Raw genomic sequence first — 6,000 nt, 5'->3', positions numbered from 1 at the left:
TATCGAACTCTGAAAATTTTATCAAAAAGAACATTAATGTGCCACAAAAAAGCCGAGGCGGGTATTTACTAGATATGTATATAGTTTCGTAGAAAATTGAAAAATGCCTAATATATAAATAAACAAAAATGTTGGTATTAAATTTTTAAAAAATGGTACTTTGTTAGGAATTTCCTTTAGTATATGTCACATAAAATTGGATTTGATTAGAGATGAGATTGGCTTAAAATAAACATGTAACGTACTTTTGTCGCCACCACTTGAACCACCGCCACCATTTGTACCGCCAACATTTTTGCCACCGCCTCCAGAACCTCCACCACCATTTTTGTTGCCTTTTTTCTTGCAAGAACAAGCGGCGTACGCTGAAACGAAGAAATTGTGATGAAAGAATTAAAAATCTTTTCTAAATAAAAATGAATGAATGTCTATCTGCCTGTCTTTTACAGACTTTGGTTTTTAGATTGGAATTTTTGGCTGGACTCTAGGAATTTTGTTATTGGTTTGTAACACTTTCATTGATAAAAACTAAATTGCAGATGATTCATTTTCGTATCAAATACACTAAAGATAACATCAGTGTTGTTTCTAGTTAGAGCTGTCATTAAAAAAGGAATTTATTGCTTGTTCTTTATTAAATTATTTTTATATCTCATCTCAAATTAACTCAATGATCACCGTGAAAGTGGGTGTACATAGGTGGACACTAAATTAGTATTCCTGAATTAATCGGAAACCATGTGTTTATTTTGTCCATAGTCACGCTTTTAAAGTGTGCTTCAATAAAATTAAGTAATTTAAAATCTACCTAATTGAAACAAATATTAATTTATGCACTGATAAGCCAAATTAATGGCCAAAAAGTACTTACTCCTTTAGGAGAAACGTAAAAATTCGCCGTACTATAATTGACGAAAATGATTCTTGATTAATTTTGGTATTAGGTACTAACTGAAATTAAAAAAAAAGTTTCTAATTAAGAAACAGAATTCATGGAGAATATGTTACTAATTCTTCTACGAGAAGTGTGGAAAATTGCCATACTATTATTGATGCCAATGTTGCTTAATTAATTTTGTTATATGCCGATATTTTGTTATATACCAGCTTAATATAAAATGTCTTGTATTTCCCATCACTCACGACAGATGACACCACCAGATAAACTATTTAAGCCACATTCCACTGTTCATTTGACAATACTCAACCAACTTACTACAAAGTCCATACCTAACTTAAAGCCTAATATACTCCAATATTAATACAACTACATGTTTACAGCAGAATTTTTGAGATTAATATAGCTGCACAGTTAATGTAGATTTTTTGATTGCTTTACCTCTACAAAATTACAAAAATTTAAAAACTGCCATAATTTTGTAGTTCTTCGACCCCAAAAATTCTGTAGCGGAATCGGCTAAATCACCGCAGTCAATTGCTCAAATTTTAAGCAGTTTATTTTTAGCTGGTATTAAGATAATTGGTGCAGTTTCAATGGGTACCAAATATGTAATATGTTGTACAATGCATTACGTTAGTATTATTGACACCTATTAAAACTGCATCAATATCTGGAAACTTTAATGCAGATACTGTTGAAAGGGGTTTTATATGGCCGCTCTAGAGGAATGTATACCGGAGTAAATCACTTGCTTGTGGTAAATTTTGACTATCATGAGATTGATGATTATCATGAGATGCCATGATATGATGCCAAATGATATCGAATACAGTTAATTTTAATTCTGATGGAACGAATTCCTAAAAGCATGTTTTTCTAAATCTAATAACCTAAAAACACGGGAAATTTTTTATTATTATTTTAGTGCTATCTTTTGTGTTAGTATATGTCTTTTAATTTTGTGCATGATTTCGTAGTGTTGTTCAGTACCAATACAATCATTGTTTGCTTTTTTTTTCCCCACCTCCTAACGAAGAACGGGTATTCAGCTAGCATTTAATAAGGATACATACTTTTACTTATTTTTTATTTTTTTTACAAAAAAAAAAATACCGTTCATGTTTTTATCAGTGTATTTAATCTCCACTATATGTCCGAGCTTTAAATATTGCCAGAAAATGGAATTTTTATTTAGAATTAGAATTTTTATTTAGAACTAAGTAGTTTAGAAGAAAGTAAACTCATAAATATGATGAAACATTAAAAAAAAAAAAATTCACTTAAAAATAATAATAAAAAAAAAAATTCTGTTACTTTATTATTACATATAACATACTAAATTTTAATAAGCATTTTTTTCATATTGTAGAATATTTATAATATTGCAATGTATTTCTTCACATTTTGATCAGGAAATTAAACCCACATGACTTAAATAATAAGATATTCACATTCTGTAAAACTGTTCAAGGGTTTCTTGGATCGAACTTCTTACCTTTATTATAATTTTTATTAGTAATATCCAACGTGGGTAAATACTATTGTGTTTTGTCTCTAGCAATCGCTTTGTGAAATTAAACTAATAGAAGCTAATATCCTAATATATAATATATANAATATTCCGTACATCCAGTAAATTACTATTTCTATATATATATATATAGCGTTATTCGTCTTTGCTTCTGGATTGGTCATTCTTTCTATTTTTATGTTCTCAGAATGAATTTTAAAAATCAATCAGTTCTATAAATCTTACGTTCATTTATGTTCCATTAAAAATACAATAAATCTTTTTTTTTCTTCAAAAAAGTTGGAATAAAGTTATTTGTTTGATTTAAAAAGGTTTATTTTTAAGCAATAAAAAAGGTATATTGTTTTAAATATTCTAAATTTATGTAAGATAAATTAAAAAAAACACACTGAAATTAATAAATTTATGAAGGAGAGATTTATCATTGAAGCTAAAAAATCTGAGATGAAATATCCATTTTTAAATACAATTATGTAAACTCTTTCTACGTTAAGTTGTTTGAAACTCACGCTTTCGGTCTGAAATAGTTCTAGTTAAATATGAATTTCAATAAAAAAACTTATAATAAGTTTAACTACTTAGATTTTATTATAATATCGTTATTATTATAACTATTCGCAAAAGCATACTTATTAAGTCGAAAATAAATAAATTAATGAATAAAAATAATGTTAGTGATCAAATTAGGTGAATAATATCTAATTATCTACCGACCTAATTTAATACAATTAATGCTAGTTTTATGATTTTAAAATAATTAAATTTTGCGAAAATCTTACTTAAAAATTTGCGATGTTTCTAAATTATAAATCCTCAATTAAAATAACTCTTTAAGAATAGTTATTACATTTTATTGTATTTAGAGCACTATCATTATTTAATCATAATAATTCGTTGTTAATTCTTTAAAGTAATACATTAATATTTAAAAATATAAGATCAGTAGGTTTCTCCCCAGTATTGGCTGAGAACTACACTTGCCAATTTTTGGTAAGGGACTTTTCTTGAATGTTTAAAGAAGTAGTAAATTGTATGCTTTTACTATTTAATTTTCTAAACAACTTTGACCACTACTATATCTAAACAATTTAAATAAATATATAGTTATTGATTCACTAAAATTTTCTGTGGGCAGTTAAAATTAAACAAATTAAGTGAATTCGCTACTACTTTTTCTCTATTGTTGGTTGAGAATTACTTTTTCTGAATTGGCATGTATGCTAAATATAGACATGCGATTGAAACGGTAAAGAAAAAGCTGAGAGTAGAAAAATAGTGGTAAAGTCTGACCGCCAAGGATTAAGATTCCTTATACGGGCAACAAGTGCAGCTCTACTGATTTGCAAAAACCAGAAATGATAAAAATGTAATTTCTTCACCAAGTAAAAACGATGTAACATTGCAAATTTTGTTCAAAGGACTCTGGGAAAAGTTTTGCTTAAAGGAAGTTTATCATGGATTGTACTTGCAATGAAAAGGGAATTAAGATTTTTTTTAGTAAAATTTTAAATCATTTCTATTCAATTTAAAAGGTGTTCAATGTATTTACCAGCAGTAGAGGGAATATAGTTATATAAAGTTGGAAAACTAATTTGAACCTATTTTACAAGAACAAAAACTGTTTTTCATATGCTTTTGAATATGAAGCAACGTTTTCTTAAACTGCAATTTTTCTTCACATAAAAATAAAGCGATACATACCACTAGCAGTGAAGACGCACAGCATCAAAATCAAAAACATCAATTTTCGTGGTGACATTTTTAAAAACTTCCAATAATTGAAAGATAATGAGATCTGAAATCTGCTCTCATTTTTATACTGTCAATCTCCCTCGTTAAAATCTTATAACGACAGCTCGTTAAAAGTTTTACAATTTTATTACAGTCTATTATGATAGGTTTCCTAATACTTGCAAAGGAATTTTGATTTAATATGTTATCTTTATTTCTAAACAGTCTTCTTTTGAAATAGGTGTGATTTCAAACTAGTTGTCAGCCGGGCCCAGATTTAACGGACCTCTATGAATAGAATTTAGGGTCTTGGCAACTTTTCCCCCGGGTAAAAACGAATGCAAAAGTTCCTGATAATAAATAATAAACAAAAAATATTTGGCGCTTTTTGAGGAAATTTAATTTTTGTTTGAACAAACATTTTGCGAGCATTTAAACGTTTATGAAGATATAAAAAAATAATATTTTCTTTAGTTATCAATATTCCGTACATCCAGTAAATTACTATTTAAAAAACGTACTTTTTCATGCAAATTGGCTAAATATGCAGTAATATGCTAAACATACAGTCACCTGAAATAGCCATCAAAAAGCGATAACTCCTTGGTTCAGCAAAAGTGGGGGGCCTTCCTTAAAGGTTGGGCGCTCTGAACACATGTCCTTTTGAACAAAAAAATAAGCATTTAAATAAAATAAATACAGTTTTAAAACATACTTTATCGTAATTTGTTTTTTTATTGACTTCACGAATATAATATTTATTTAGAATTTTATTTAATGAATAAGTCTGACGCTACTTAAGTGCGTCACAATTTAAATAATGATAGGAACTGCATCTTCACCCTAATGCATGTGCATAAAATTATGAGTTTACAAACCGGGGCCCCAACTACAAAATTTTGAGACCAAGGGTTCCCTTACAAATTAATTCCCTCCAAAAATAGGGGAAAAAAAGAAAAGAAAAATATTTCTACGCAGCTTTGCAATGATGAATTATGAAACAAAAAAAAAAACTTGTGTACAATTCCGACATTATATGCATAAAATTATGAGGTGACAGATTTTTGATTACACAAACCTAGGCCCCACCTGCAAAATATTGCAAACCAAGGGATCCGAGATTGTCTGGTTGGTAGGGCACTGGGCCCATGTCCAACAGTTCGTGAGTTCGATCCCCGCCGACCGAAGAACTCCCATAACAAATCATACCTCTGGGGGTAGTGATTCCAAGTCGAGATTAAGTTCAATTTCAATTTAATAAGTTGATTTTATTGTTGAGTTAGAATATAAGTTGAATAGATATAAAGTTGACTTAATCTTTTGGAGTAGCTCAATATGGGGCAGCATTATTCTATTAGATATGGTTAAAAATATTCAAAAGTGAAAATGTTCAACAAAAAGTTATCCTCGGGCCAACAACCAAACTAAACAGTTACATAATCCAATAAAGACAAATAGACTAACAAGGAAGAAAAGATTTTCATTTCTGTCATACCTAAAATGAAAAGAGATGTGAGTGGGAAGGGAGATAATTAATGGTAATGTGTGACAAAAATGAAATATTTCCATAGTTTTTAGTCTACAAGAAAAAAGCAGGTAATTCTCTTTGTTGTCGGATTTTAAATTTTTTGGTGTCAGAAAATGATAAAAATTTCGATTGATGATTAATACCATTTGAAAAAGAATTCAAAAGATAAAAAAATAAAAATTCAATTTATTTTCTCTGCATGATGAAATTGTTATCCATCAGAGCTTCAATTTAGTTTTGAACACTGTTACCACCATTCTGCTTATGCTGTTTTATCGGACTGGCGATAAATTCTTTATGATGATACAC

The sequence above is a fragment of the Parasteatoda tepidariorum genome, chromosome 7 (assembly GCF_043381705.1).
Source record: "Parasteatoda tepidariorum isolate YZ-2023 chromosome 7, CAS_Ptep_4.0, whole genome shotgun sequence".
Classification (NCBI taxonomy): domain Eukaryota; kingdom Metazoa; phylum Arthropoda; class Arachnida; order Araneae; family Theridiidae; genus Parasteatoda; species Parasteatoda tepidariorum.
Note: the sequence above shows the minus strand (reverse complement) of the source record.